This window comes from Rhamphochromis sp. 'chilingali' (genome assembly GCF_963969265.1).
Source record: "Rhamphochromis sp. 'chilingali' genome assembly, chromosome: 6".
Lineage (NCBI taxonomy): Eukaryota > Metazoa > Chordata > Actinopteri > Cichliformes > Cichlidae > Rhamphochromis > Rhamphochromis sp. 'chilingali'.
This window is the reverse complement of record NC_137933.1, coordinates 31367920-31384373: the sequence shown is the minus strand read 5'-3', so window position 1 is coordinate 31384373 and position 16454 is coordinate 31367920. Positions and strand designations below refer to the sequence as shown.

Genomic DNA, 16454 nt, shown 5'->3' with positions numbered 1-16454 from the left:
CAATTCCCATTAAAGAAAGCAACAGTACAAGTTCAAAGATCTGTTTCCAACATCCAGACACCACAGAACACCCCCAGGACTTGTGTTCACGTTGTGATGGATCAGAGATGTTTTGACCAAATGAGGGAGGCGTACTCAAGTGATATTAAAATGTACTGGCTTATAAACAGTCATTTTAGGCTCATGGAAAAAGAGGCCCCTTGAATCATGCTTGATAGCGTTAAACCTTCAATTGCTTGGAGTGGGTATGAGAGGTATGTATTTTCCATATAGCGAAGCTGGTCAACTGATTCAAAAGAGAGATGTTTGTTGTGCTGAGGACCTGACAGCTGCTACACATTAGTTCTGGGGTTTAGAGCTTGATGTGTCTACAGTCTCATGACCACAGAGACATGCTCACTTTAAATGAGCTGTGAAACACAGCATCTCAGTTAGCTTTTACTGCTTGCCTCAGAAGAAAGATCAGACATTAGCAAATAGAACTGAAATGTGATGCCAGCATGTACATTTTTCTGCTACTACTGTATAAAGTAAGGAGTCCAGCAGTTTGGCTCTTTGTCTATACATAATTCTGAAAATGTCTTGCAGTGGAACCAGTCTTAATAGGTCACCAGATACTCAATTAACTAGTTAATTTTAAAAAAAAAAGTATGATATCATTGAAATGATGATTTATCTTTCAAAAATTGTCCTGATGTATTCGCAAATCATTAAGCTTTTAAAAAAATCTTTACCAACTGTCAAAACTCTTACAGGTATGGAATGGCAAAATGTTAAGGTAAAAAAGAACTACAATATACTGGTATACTGGGAGGTTCATGACTCAGCTCTTTTAAAATGGCATACAGCCAAGAGCAGCCTTTTGAAACCAATGGTTCATGACCTAAAACTGTCCCCAACAAATGAATCACAGCAGATAATGATTTAATATGTTCCGAGATTGCCTGAAATACTTTCATGATCAGTGATCTTCTGAATTTTAAACTTATAACTGTATGATAAGAGGGGCAATTGAGTTGTGAACAAAGCAAAGTCTCACACAGTCTTAAAGAAAATTGTGAATGAAAGTGAATTTCCAACATGTCTCTAAATGAATGAAAGTGAATGAGTGCACCGCAGTGCAAGATCTTGCAACACTAGCAAGATCAAGTGCTGATGATGGTGCTAAGTTTCCAATCTGGTGCCATTAAACTACTGAATAAGACCAACATAACAAGAGCTTGTTATTCAAAAAGTGCATTTCTATATTTCAAAGTGCACAGAAAAATAGGTGGCTCATTTATACATTCTTGAAGAAGGGTCTGAGTTACAGACACCCCTTCTCTCCTATTTAATTGCCTCCTAAATGTAGAGAATATTGGATAGCCCAAACAAAGGTTCAGTAAACCTGAGAAACCACTGTACTTTACTAATGCATATGTTTCAGCCAGACACAAATTAACACTTAAAACTAACTAGGACAGGGAAAATAATATTATACTGTCACATGCGGTGGTAGAATATTACTGGAAAGCATGTTTTTTTCTTATTGAGTGAATTATTTCAAATCAGGACGCAGAGATACATCCCCAAATGATTACAAATTACTTTTTAAAAATAAATATGTTTATTTTTTACACACTTGAATAGCACAATATAATGAGCAAAATTAAATGTTTGCATGAAAGAAGAGTAAGATGGAAATGATGAGTGGAATGTGAGGAAATAAAAGGAAGGGAATGTGCTGAATGATTGAATTAGACATTTGCATGCCAGAAGCTACAATATAAGAATTATATTTTTGATTATGAAAAAATTGGAGGATTATGATCTATAGTGATAAAAACTGCAAATGTGTCTTTCTCAGAGCAAATAATTCCTTAGAATTAACACTGGCATCAAACCTTTCAGTTTCCTTTGATGTTATGTATAGCTGACATACAGTTTTTTTGGCTTTTTTTTTCTTTTCTTTTTTTTGATTGGCACAAAGTTTTTGAGGATCTGAAGCAGGATTAGATTTTTTTTATGGTTGTTGAGATAAAGCAGTTCTTGCACATCTCTTATGTTACCCCAATGAGTCACCAGCCCTGGGTCTTCTAAAGATTTCACTGTAATTCATTCTGATCAAACAAACTTTTGCTGAATTTGTCAAAGACGTGCAGGCGATACACACCTAGCAGGGAAGGCTGTCCCTGCACAGGCAGGACTGCAGATACGGGGTGTTAATAAGTGCAGATATTTTACTGTGCTGTTGTCAGTGTTAGACAGAGACAAATTTCAAGCTATCCAGACATAGTACAGCTATAGTCCATAGTCCATTTCCATAGTACAGCTAAAAAAATTCTACTTTTGAAGTACTTTTCATTGCTACTCAAACATAGATTATGCTTCAAGGAGGAAGGTTTTGCATAGCATATAAAAAGCGACCTTTTCAGTCGTTATACTGAAAACTGTCAAACAGACAGCCTAATTTCTAAATCACATCACAAAAATGTTTTTGTGTAAGCTTTCTGAATGATTCAACCATAATAATACATTATCACGCAACCATCTACACAAAACATACCTAAAAATGACTGCTGGTTAACTTAAACCAATTACCTCAATGCATTCGTGATGCACATTTTTGTAATGCACTTAATGAACCAAATTGAGCTGCAGCCACAATCCTGGATGAAATATGGCATCTAGGATATGTTACGGTTTACTGTAGCAAACACTGGACCATCACTTACATAAAGCACTGTACTGCAGTGTGGCTGCACTTGGTCTGGACACTTCACACTAAAAGAATACTAGTGTTTAATGAGTGTTGATCACCAATTAGGGAGCTGCCTTTGTGTAAACAGAGCCAACATCCTGACATGTGCATGTTAAGGTTTGACAAATGAAGCATTCGCCCTTTTCCAGAGCTAGACTTGATGTGCAAATAACTTGCTAATGCCCACGAGGTATCGCTTGTATCGTCCCATTAGAGCGTAATGATGCAAGAATAAAGAAAAAAAAAGGATGAGAGACAACTAAATTACCTCATCCTACTTACGCGTGTTCCACTAATTTCAATTCTTTAAGCAGACTCATATTGTGTCTGTTTAACCAGGTTTTTACATATTCAAATACTGTACTGTAATTTATTTGTCTCTACATTTTGGACCTCAAGCTTAACCTATTCTTCTGCATTAAATCTATGCACAGTCTACAATGTAACACTGAAACACTAGTTGGTCGCTGAGTTTCTCTATTCGAGTTGATCAAATCAATTTGAAAAACGGAAGTTAAAACATAAGGAGCCGTAAATTTGTACGAAGCTACAATGATCCCCAATGGGTCAATCACAGTCATTGCAGGCTGTGTTAATGTGACATATGGTCACATTTCTAGCGAAGTGCACGTCAGGTTGCACGATAGGGTTTCAATAAGTTATGATGTCATGACGTACCTTTGGTGTAGCGTTAAGACAGATGTATAAATCCCCCTTTAGTCTCATTTTTGAATAGGGATGGGAATCAAGAAGTTCAATTCCTTGGAATTGCTGGTCTGCTTGGAATTGTTGATCTGCTTGCCTATTTCAGTTTGTGTACTGGAATTGTTATATCATTACATAACGTAACATAGTCTTGTTTTATATAACTGAAACGTTTGATACAATTATTTTTGTTTTGTCTGTCTTTAAAAAGTGGGTCATATAATTATCAAATATAGTTCTCGACCCTTGAGCGAGGCACTGAGACTCAAACTACTCCAATGGAGTGTCTTTTTCATCAACTACTTCAGCATATTTTAAAAATAACTAATTTCTTAATGAACTTGCTTAGTCAGAGATCACTAGCTCCTGTAACAAACAAAATTGGGGTATTCCCATAGTCCAGACTTACAGCCCCTCCCATTTGTGAGTCAGACTAGAGAAACCTCCAGAGAAAGGGGAGTACCTCAGCCACACCCACTCCCTATGCTCTGAGGCATTCCTACCCCAAGCCCAGCATTACTATCCAGGGACCTATTTCCCCCATTTTTCCAAATGCATTTGATCAGCAGAGCACTCTAAAACACTCCATTTCTCACAGTCTGTACAATCTCTGCCACTCTCTTTTAATAAAAGTGAGTGCCAGTTAGAGGCATGCTAACCTATTTCTCACAATAGTACAACTGCTCCTCTTCTGATGTAAACTCGGCTATACCAATTTAAGGTTATTATGCTGCAACCAATTACTACTACACACTGGTGTGTTGTTTAGTCCCTTAAGCTTTTGGTTGACACTGAGGGATATTTTGTGCAAACCTTCAGAATGGGCTCCACATAAATGAGAGATGCTCATGTGTTACGTCATGTCTTCAGACTCATGATTATGGATTATGGTTGAGTGTGGATTAGTGCACATGTGGATGTGTACATCCCTGTGCGCATATGTGTGCAGCCATGTATGTACACACACACATGTGTGCCATGCATGCCTCTGTGCATGATTGCTTTCAAGCACACATTTGCTGCTATGTGAGTAGAGCGAAGTACACTAGTGGGTAGTGATGGGATTTCCGGCTCTTTTTAGAGATCCGGCTCTTTCGGTTCGGCTCACTAAAAAGAGCCGGCTCTTTCGGCTCCGAACCGGCTCTTCAGGTTGTTTTGTTGCTTTAATTAATTTATTATTAACAATAATATAAAATTATGCACAAAAGGAATTACTAACGTAAAAACAAGTGGTTTTATTTATATATGTTTATATATAAATATATGCGGTGGCCCCTAGAGACAAAACACGTACAAACTCCAAAACACATTTCTAGCATGAACTGAACTTCCAAAGCAGAGCTACTAGATCACTTAAATTACACAATTGAAAGCATGTGTGTATTGTTTGTGTATTTATACACAGGCACTCATATATATATTCAAATAATTTAAAAAAAAAAGTTCATTTACCTGTTATTACCACACACCAAATCCGGTCGTTGGTACTTGCTGGCTTGTGTAGCCACAAGATAACAAAGGCTCAACACTGCGCCCAGCATCCTGGAGCACTTCTGTTGTCTTTTGTACGTGTTTTGAGTTTTTATGTGCTACTGAGTTTTTATATGCTTCTGAGTTTTTACGTGCTTCGGAGTTTGTACGTGTTTTTACATGTTTTGGAGTTTTTACGTGTTTTGGAGTTTGTACATGCTTCAGAGTTCGTACGTGATTTGAAGTTTGTATGTGCTTTGTCTCTAGGGGCAACCGTAAATATACTTTTATTTATTCACTCCACATAAAATGTAATAAATAAATCATATAATACAAAAATCAACTATTCACATTTCAAGTTTTAACTATTTAAATTTTCAGCTTTTTCCTTTCACAAATTTAAAGTGAAAAGAACACAAAACACTGCAAACCACAACACAATTAAATATAAATTATAATATGAAAACTAAAAGAACATGCATATTCTCTGTCATATGGACCTGCATGAATAAACTTTCTCAATCCTTTATCATCTGCAACCGAAAATAGTTGTGGATGATTACTATACCTTTCTAATGTTGTTGTCCCTGCCTCTCTTTCTCTCTCTCTGGCTCTGTTCCTGTGCTACTGAGTGTAACTACCGCCCCTCCCCCCTCTGCCCAGCGTAAAGCACAAGGCCCGCGTGCAGAGTGAAGCGGGAAAAAAGTGCGAGAGAGAGGCTGAGAGAAAGAAAAAAAAAAAAACCCACGTGACGGCTCGCGATAAGGAGCCGGCTCGCGTCGTTCACGTCAAAGAGCCGGCTCTAAGAGCCATTTCGTTCGCGAACGACCCATCACTACTAGTGGGGGGGCTGAGCGTGTGAGGGTGTGTGCATCCTCAAATCATTTTGCCCTCACGCCCATCCTCAGCTACATTCCGCCTCCTTTCTTCTAACCTGTGTAGTCTATTTCCCAACAGTGAAATATCTGCCCGCAGCCCTAGGAAACCAGCCAACATCACAACAGATTGTCTCCACTCATAAATCAAAATATTATCATTTCTTTGGCTGGCATGACGGGATCCAGTCTCATCGCGTTTGCTCAGTGTGAAACAACAGCATTGCTCACATGCGTTCCTGTTGTGCAGAACAACATGGGGAAAGGTGAGAATGAGAGCAATGGGACGTTTGTAGAATCGACATTGTTTGAATCAGAAACAACAATACGATTGACAGTATCATCAACACCTTGCATTTTATTTTTTTTTCACCTATTTACATCAAGATGATGCCATCTATTCGCATAATTTTCAAATAACGTTTCATCAGTCCACTGACAGGGCCACTGAGGGAGGGGAGGCAAGCAACAAGAAGATCCAGGATGAAGTCAAACAGTCAAGATTCCCACGCCATGCAAACACGTCTCGAGCGCCTGACAGGGCTTCGCCGCTGTACATACCTGGTTGTGTCAAATCCCCGTGTAGGACGCCAGCGATAGTGTGCAAAACGAGCCGTGTGGAGCCGATTCCCCAGTTTCAGCGAATGGTCGGAGCGAGGAGAGAGCAGCGATGCTGGGGAGGGGAGGGGAGGGAGGGAGAAGAGAGAGTGGCTCGGTGCGCAGCTGCCTGCTAATACCAGAGCTCACAGCATCTCTCTGCGTCCGTCAGACACCACAGCCCAGAGTCGCGCCTCCGTGAAGAAACGTGCACACACCTCTGCTCCATGCCACCGACTGTACCCCCTCTTTCGCTCCTTCGTCGTGGGTTTTATTTGTTCCAGGAATGACACACAAGCGCGCACGCGCGCTCACACAACCACACACAAGATCGTGCCCGTAGCCTGTTTCACTGCACGGGGTGTCTAGTCCAAAATGGGATGCAGGCGGGTGGCGGTGACGCTGATGGGGAGACAGACAGCGCTGCTGCTGTTGCTCCTGGCTGCCGAGACTGAAGCTCTGCTCCCCGGCTGGAGAATACCCATCCCTCCCTTATACAAAACTCTCTCTCTCTCTCTTTTACTCACTCCCTCTCTCTCTCTTTGTGTGTGCGTGTTTGTGCTCACTGAGCCCGGTTGAGAGAATTGAGCCGACATTCAGACACACGGACGCAAGATACCCCCAAACACACACTCAGGCTTACGAGAGATGCCTTGAGTGTGATGGAAGGAAGGAAGGAAGGAAGGAAGGAAGGAAGGAAGGAAGAAGAAGGGGGGGGGTAGAGCCCCGGTGTGTGTGATTCGTGGTTGCTATTTGCCTGATGATATGATCACTGGACATGCTGAACAAGAAACATCAGAATGATGTAATATCATAATGAACCAGGAGCAACACAGACACACAGTGGGACCCATGTTATTGTAGGCTACGGGAGTACTGCTTTAATTCTTCGTCAAGATCCGCGCGAATGTGTGGTGCGCGCGAGCTCTTCTGTGTTTGTGCACGGCTTTATGGGCATGCCTGAGGGGCACTAAGAGCGCACTTTCATCTCTTCCTTTCACACACACACGTTTATGGTCAGGGCCAACCTCAAGTTACAGAAGACCATATCCATCTCTCTCTCACACACACACACACATTCAGAAATATGCTCACACATCATCTAATTGCATCTCTCAGTGGAATTGTCGTCATGCATGATTGCTCACAGGCGCTGTAGATTTATCATAGCCACTGTGGTATATTAAAACACCACCACTGTTGTGAATTGCACTTAGAATGATTTCACAACAGTGAAAAGGAATGGAAATGCACCTAAACCCGCGAACAAAATAGTAGGGCGATTATGCCACATGTTTTAATTTGTCCTTGTGTGACATTTTGCTAATTGTGGCTTTAATTTCATGTTGAAGAGGACAAATTAAGACGGACACTGTGCAAAGAAAACATTGCAGGTAGCGTGTCACATGATAGTCCACATCATTTCACTGACTCCCCCTGCCTTGGCAGTGATTAGGCATTCAAATAAAACCCATCTCTCTCCCTCTCATTTCGCTGCTCTCCTCCTCTCTGCGTGCCTCCCTCTGTCAGTCTTGCTCTCCTCTCTCAGCCGAGATGTGTGTCATGCGCTCCTCCAACAGCCACTAATTATCTGGCCTTCTAGCTAAATCGCATTCCATTCCACTATCTCTCTCTCTCACACACACTGTCACATGGGAGTGTGGCACAGGATGTATGGAGATGTGTGTGGCTGTGTGCGCAAGCGTGTGCGGTTAGAGGTGGTGGTTGGGGAGAGAAGGAGTGCAGTACCCCTCCTCCTGTGTATGGCTCCCGATCGCCTCCTGCCGGTAACGAAAACAACTGCAACTGAGAACCTCATCTGTTTCTGAGCCAGTCTGACCCAACTGATCACCGCTAATTACTGCGGCACATTTGTTTTCAGAGAAAGATAGCAGAGCAAATGCTGATTTATTTTAGCATTTGACATGGTTCACTTTAAGTCTAATGTGATCTAATGCTCGAGTAAATGGACAAATTAGTTCTTTCTCTTTGTGATTCATTCATCTTATACAGTTGCTTCCACAGTTAATGCCACAGACTGTATATTGGTAAATGGACTGGTTCTAATAAAGCACTTTTCTAGTCTACTTGAGCATTCAAAGTGCTTTATACAACATGCCTGTCTGGAAACCAGTCTTTGAACTCTAAGATGAAGCCAGAGTACCCACTGGAAACCCAAGCAGCACAGGGACAACATGCATATTCTACATAGAAAGGCTCCAGCCTAGATTTAAAACAAAACCTTCTTGCTGTGAGATGACAGTACTTAGCACTACACCACAATGTTGCCCTACATAATGAGTTGACAGTGAAAGATCAACCTTCAAGTGTCACCAACCAGAATGATTCTCTATAAATACAGTCACAGTTGCTGATAATAAAACATGATGAAAAAAAGTCCAAAGGCCAAATTCGAAGCTTTAAAAACAGTAGCACAAACACAGAACATCATGCAGATTATACAGTGGCTTGCAAAAGTATTCGGCCCCCTTGAACTTTTCCACATTTTGTCACATTACAGCCACAAACATGAATCAATTTTATTGGAATTCCACGTGAAAGACCGATACAAAGTGGTGTACACGTGAGAAGTGGAACGATCATACATGATTACAAACATTTTTTACAAATAAATAACTGCAAAGTGGGGTGTGCGTAATTATTCAGCCCCCTTTGGTCTGAGTGCAGTCAGTTGCCCATAGACATTGCCTGATGAGTGCTAATGACTAAATATAGTGCACCTGTGTGTAATCTAATGTCAGTACAAATACAGCTGCTCTATGATGGCCTCAGAGGTTGTCTAACAGAATATTGGGAGCAACAACACCATGAAGTCCAAAGAACACACCAGACAGGTCAGGGATAAAGTTATTGAGAAATTTAAAGCAGACTTAGGCTACAAAAAGATTTCCCAAGCCCTGAACATCCCGAAGAGCACTGTTCAAGCGATCATTCAGAAATAGAAGGAGTATGGCACAACTGTAAACCTCCCAAGACAAAGCCGTCCACCTAAACTCACAGGCTGAACAAAGAGAGCGCTGATCAGAAATGCAGCCAAGAGGCCCATGGTGACTCTGGACAGGCTGCAGAGATCTACAGCTCAGGTGGGGGAATCTGTCCATAGGACAACTATTAGTCGTGCACTGCACAAAGTTGGCCTTTATGGAAGAGTGGCAAGAAGAAAGCCATTGATAACAGAAAACCATAAGAAGTCCCGTTTGCAGTTTGCCACAAGCCATGTGGGGGACACAGCAAACATGTGGAAGAAGGTGTTCTGGTTAGATGAGACCAAAATGGAACTTTTTGGCCAAAATGCAAAACACTATGTGTGGCGGAAAACTAACACTGCACATCACTCTGAACACACCATCCCCACTGTCAAATATGGTGGTGGCAGCATCATGCTCTGGGGGTGCTTCTCTTCAGCAGCGACAGGGAAGCTGGTCAGAGTTGAGGGGAAGATGGATGGAGCCAAATACAGGGCAATCTTGGAAGAAAACCTCTAGGAGTCTGCAAAAGACTTGAGACTGGGGCAGAGGTTCACCTTCCAGCAGGACAACGACCCTAAACATAAAGCCAGGGCAACAATGGAATGGTTTAAAACAAAACATATCCATGTGTTAGAATGGCCCAGTCAAAGTCCAGATCTAAATCCAATCGAGAATCTGTGGCAAGATCTGAAAACTGCTGTTTACAAACGCTGTCCATCTAATCTGACTGAGCTGGAGATGTTTTGCAAACAAGAATGGGCAAGAATTTCAGTCTCTAGATGTGCAAAGCTGGTAGAGACATACCCTAAAAGACTGGCAGCTGTAATTGCAGCAAAAGGTGGTTCTACAAAGTATTGACACAGGGGGCTGAATAATTACGCACACCCCACTTTTCAGTTATTTATTTGTGAAAAATGTTTGTAATCATGTATGATTTTCGTTCCACTTCTCACGTGTACACCACTTTGTATTGGTCTTTCACGTGGAATTACAATAAAATTGATTCATGTTTGTGGCTGCAGTGTTGGGGAGTAACGGAATTCATGTACCGCCGTTACAAAATATGAGTAACTGTATTCCGTTACAGGTACCGTTTAAAAAGGTGGTATTTAGAATACAGTTACTTTGTTGGAATAAATGGATTACACGGCTGTACTTTCCTGTTTCATGTTGTGGCGGGTCAGGACTGTTTGGGTTTTATTTGACAGCTAAGTTCTGTAGTTCCAGGCGGCAGCGTTGCGGTTGCCATGGTTACAGGGTGACGCTCTCGCTCTGCGTGTTTGTTGTTGTTGTTGTTGTGCTAAGGCAGAATGCTACAGGTATAGCTCTAAAGAATGTAGCCTCATGGGCGGTGTAGTCCGTGCTGCAGGGAGAATGGACTGCCATACCCGTTATGTGTCTGTGAGCGCGAGGTGGGAGAAAAAGGAGAGTCGAAAAGTATGAGTTGTCATCAAGCAAAAACGGGAGCTGGAAGCATGTAAATATAATAATAACCACTGCAGCCAAGAAGAGTGCCTGACGAGCCCAGTTGTAAGTAAGCTATTAAAACTCGACTGTACGCTTTGTTCGTGTTTTCCTCCGAAACAATAAGTTCCGTTGGAGCAACCTTTCAACACCTCTCTCTGTCTCTGGCAAGAAGAGTAAAGCTATTTTTCGGCCCGACACAGAACGGTATTAGTCAGAGGTCCCTTTACTACGGTTCGGAGCCGCGGACCTTCAGTAATAGTAATAAATCACATTCATGTAGTTGTAAAAAGCATGATAATATTGTTGCGGGTCAGGGCTGTTCGGGGTTCTGTTTGTACAGTTATGTTTTGTTTATGTTACCATAGTGATGGGTGATGCCCTCTGGCTGCGACAGTGTGTCCTTCCGGGGTCAGAGGGCGCCCTGACCGCTGCAGGTCAAACATCACTATGGCATTACTGAGAGTTGAAAAACTGTCTAAAGTCTTTCATCTTTAATAAAATGATCAGGGTTCTGTTCTACCAGGTGTAACAATTGAGTTTAACATCCAGGCATCCATGAAAACGGAATTTATGACATTTAACGGAGTTAGAAGTTAGCAGGGAGTTAGCTCGCTAGCTTCTATCTAAATACAATATAGCATGTCCTGACTGCGGGGTTTTGGAAACAAATTCAAACGTACAGCTCTGTTATCACTTCCAGCATAAATGAAGACAGAAAACTAAACAGCAGTGACGTTTGTAGGGTTACTGAAGTTGGGCTAGCTGGTATGTAATGATGTGCTACATGACCGCTAGTGACACAGCTATGTTAGCATAATATAAACAAGCTAACTTTTTTTTCCACTCAATAAAAGTTAACGTGAGTGTTCTCGGTGGTCAGGAACAAATGTAATGCATGGCAGGATGCTGTAAAAGGACCAAACTTCAGCCAGGAGAACAACTGAGATAATCCATCCACAATACGAGGTTAGTCATTCATATACTGCTGCATGGGCTGGGCTGTAGTTACATCCTAAGGTTTTAAAAACTGAGCTTAAATAAATGATTAGTGGTAATAAAAGCCGAGGGAGGTCAACAGGGATCACTGACTGTTTTAGGAGCTTTTTGAGATCAAATAGAAGAAAATACAAAACATTAAACATGTTAACAACACAAAAGCCATATTAAACGCAGACTACTTTAGACCCGGAAGTAGGATTCGTCGCGTCATCACTGAACAACCGGATTGTTGTTGCTGTGCTGTTGCCGCGCTGAGCAGTGAGCTAGCGGCAGTGTTCTTCCGGCAGATGTAAATAAATGGCTGTGCTCCCGGGCTAAGAGGGCGGGGGAGCAAGACCAAACGGAATTCTGTCTCCTCCTTGTCTGAGCTCGCCACAATATGTTAAGTAATCCAAAGTATTCAGAATACGTTACTCTCATTGAGTAACGTAATGGAATACGTTACAGAATACATTTTAGGGCATGTATTCTGTAATGGAATACATTTTAAAAGTAACCTTCCCAACACTGTGTGGCTGTAATGGGGCCGAATACTTTTGCAAGCCACTGTATCTATGTCTTTAAGCCTCTTACCACTAAAATATCTAATAACTAATAAATGAAATTAAAAACAGAACAATTCCTAATGCCAGATTGGGAGGACAGTGGGTTCCGAACAAAACCTACTTGCTGTTGTAAAGGTCAAGGCTTAAAGGTTTTCTTTTACTGCTCGCCAACTTGGGCATTGATCAAAGTTTATATAGTCATATCTAGTTTGCAAACTTTTAAACACAGAACAAATAACTATACCTCAGACATGCCCCGTCCAGTGTGTGCATTTCTTGCACCTTTTGCTTTACTTTTATCATTTGCAGTACAGATGCTAAGGGGTACAATGCGTACCATCAATGAGACAATTTATATACTTGATAAAAAATTATAGCATAGAAGTTAAAGGTTTTGTCTTAACCCAGGAGAATAAAAAAATATCATACCACTACCTCCTATGGCAGACCTTTATCATCTGGAGTCAGAAACACAGGAAAGCTGGCACTAATGAGACAGGCAGATGGCCTTTATATAGCCCTTTGGTGGTAGAAATCTTCCTATTGAAGCATAAAGAGATAGCTGTGGACTGATGTAGTATTAAATCTGCCACATGACCATCAGCCTGAAAGAAAATATCTTTTCATTTATGTTCAGAAAATGGAGCACAATAAAGGAGAGTATTTGGATAACACAGCTGCCGACACACAGCTGGCATCAATTCATGCTGCCTTCAGCATTGTAGAAAAGGTTTAACATTTTCATTACATTTGCACCTGGTGAACAAGATTAGGTGGAACAATGTATACTACAGAAAAATAAAGAATTCAATACAGAAACTGACCTATTCATTTAACAATTCTAGTGATGTTAAAAGTCTGAGTGTAAACCCACAACTGATGTAACCCAAGGAAAATGTCAGTTTTGTTGATATTGACGATCAATGTTTCCCAGCTTGTTTAGGAACAAGGAAACTAGACCAAGATTCAGAAGCAGCTTAGTGAGTCTTTGCTTTAATACAGTGTCACACTGAGATAAATCCCTATCTTAGTTAACATGCTAACATGTTAGTCAGATTTTAATAGGTATTTAGCTTGGTTTATCATCTTAGATTAGCATAGTATAACATTAACACTAAATCACTGACACTACACTTGATGTTGATGTGATGAAGTAGTACTGGCAAACTGACATTTTGATTTGAGGCTTTTTTACATTTTACATTTTTATTTTTTTTTTATTAATATTTGATATTTGTAGAGTTTCCCAACCAGACCTTTTTGTATTGACATTGTGAGGCAAGTTATAGAAATATGTTCATGGCAGGATGCAAAATGGGTATTTTGGTTTAGTTTATAAAACAAACATTTATTTCTTGCAGTCTAATGTTATGTTTTTTATTTAAAAAATACAACAAAAATACAGAATGGTTTTAAGAGTCATACAATGTTGAGAGATATGACATAGATCAGTGGGTGCTTGAGACCCTGGAAATCCTGAATTCAATTCAACCAAATGCTGCATTGCAGATACAAATCCATCTTCTGCCAGACATCTTTTACACACAACCAGGACCAGCTAACCTCCTAAAAGCCCTTAAGTACACACAGTGTTGGGACGGTTACTTTTAAAATGTATTCCACTACAGATTACAGAATACATGCCCCAAAATGTATTTTGTAACGTACTCTGTTACATTACTCAATGAGAGTAACGTATTCTAAATACTTTGGATTACTTAATATATTATCAAGCTTTTTAAAACTACATGAATATACTATTGCTGTGTGATTTATTAATATTACTGAAAGATACTCGCTATACCAATACCAACTTGATTTTTAAATCTTAGTATAAAATGAGTAACAGTAGGGTGGACATTAAGGCTGCACTTTTTGCAGCGATCTCATATAGAAAACTATTCCACGCATATAGAAAACAGGTCCGCGGCTCCGAACAGTAGTAAAAGGACCTCTGGCTAATACGTCGGGTTCACGTCGGGTTCGTGTCGGGCTCGTAGCCGAAAACTAGCTTTACTTTGTTGTCTGGGTCAACTTTGCTAGCGAGAGACAGAGAGAGGCGTTGAAAGTCTCCTCCAATAGAACTTATTCGGAGGAAAACACGAACACAGTGTACAGTCGAGTCTTAATAGCTTACTTACAACTGGGCTGCACTGCCCATGAGGCTACATTCTTTAGGTCTATGCCTGTAACACTCTGCCTATTGCCATCATTTTTTGAACAATAATTTGAAAAAATATTCCTTCACGTCATTATGCAGCCGCAATTAGAGCTGACATGGGCCGCGAGATTGAAACACGGGCATTAGAGCCTCTTAATGCATGTTTTGTTTGGATTTGCATCGGCGTGGAATTACCAAAAATAGAGAGGGCATAGCCTAACATATGAAACAGGAAAAGACCGTCTTGTAATCTATTTATTTCAACAAAGTAACTGTATTCTGAATACCACCTTTTTAAATGGTAACTATAACGGAATACAGTTACTCATATTTTGTATTTCAAATACGTAATGCCAGTACATGTATTCCGTTACTCCCCAACACTGAGTACACACTATTTGGTAGAAGTTTTATTTTCCAGAAGTCAGTCTTTTTCAAATTGTAAAACACAACAAGGCAACTTAGCACTTAGTATAACGTTTAGAAAACATGGTAGTCCTTGAAACTGCAATTTAGATTTCAGAAAAAACCCCCAAAAAAACCCAGAAGTGGTTCATATAGATCTTCTTAGTACTGACCCATATATGTAAAATAACCTTTGTATAAAGGATGCCTCAAATCAAAAAGGACATTATCAATTCAACCATACAGGTTGCTATTTAATTTTGTTGTTACATCCAGGTCATACACCAAGACATTTGAAATTGTTCTTTGTGTGCTGTAGGCTACAAAATCCTTACATCCTAAAAAGTCTGCATTTCTAAATGTTTAGCCACAGCTAGTTAAATTTAAAAAAAAAAGTTTTCTATATTATTATGTTATTATGGTTTAATATCCACCATTTAGCGATATGATGATATAATAACACTGCTTAACTGCTTTTCAAGATCAGTAAAATCAGTAAAAAATGTAAAGTTGAAGTTCACATAATACTTTCTCTATAAAAAATACGATTACCTTGAAGAGTTGGTCATTCTTAAATTTATGAAAAATAAATGTTTGAGGAAGCTTAAGCTGGTCCAAATGAGAGCTTGGTGCACTTACACTCTAGATTATGCTAACAGAAGACCTAATATTATAATACCATAAATTTCAATGAAATTTAAGCCGTTAAACTGATTTGTTTCAGTTCATCAGTTAATTTATTTTTATGGTAAACCAGAATATTTACAGAGAATGAGCTTTTAAAAAACAGGTGTTGAAATCTAGATAATAAATGTGCTACTTGGGAACATGGGAACTTGGCACATTGGGAAATTTCACTACCAAAATTGCAATAATTGCTTTTGCTACTCAAACCTCATCTTCATGTGAAAATTACTACTGCCACTGTGGCTTTTCATCATCATTGGGGCCTACTGCATTCCTTTTTTGTAGCCATTTCTCTCATTGCTGCGTTTCAAATATGTTGGTTTTGATTTTTGTGTAGGAGTCGCTCTCATGACTCATCGCATGGTGCCATTGACTGACCAATCAGTGGCATACAGTCTGTTGATGTCACATTTTCGGATCCTCGGACCACTTGGACCCCTGGCAGAGTAAGTTCCTGAAAAAGTACCTGGTATCAGGTACTATCACCTAATGGAAAACCCTAAAAACCCTGGTAAGTCTTGCCGCATGGGTACTAATTGAAAAGGGGCTTTTAACTCCAACTTACACATCACACTAGATAACGGTTAGAAGGATATTTTCTGGGCCAAAGGGAGTCCGATCAGAATGTCTCGAACTACATAAACAGAATCAGTAGTAGAATAATATTAAAGTGTTGACTTGAGCTTACTACTAAATGGACAGACGTATCCTTAGTCAACTCATTTTACTTTAACAAAAACTTTATATTCTTCTGACCTTCAAATCTTCTGCCTTTTCCTTATATTCTCTCTGTTTTGAAAATGTGACAGTGTT

At 40.1% G+C, this 16454-nt stretch overlaps 1 protein-coding gene across 1 annotated transcript in view; it reads right to left on the bottom strand.

Moving 5' to 3' along the window:
- The window catches only part of unc13c (unc-13 homolog C (C. elegans)), a 117653-nt gene extending 110831 nt beyond the window's left edge, over positions 1-6822 (bottom strand). Inside the window, exon 1 of the mRNA XM_080885900.1 lies at positions 6352-6822. The gene's annotated coding sequence lies outside the window, so the exon portion shown is untranslated. The remainder of the gene's footprint in view (positions 1-6351) is intronic.
- Positions 6823-16454: the final 9632 nt, after the last annotated feature.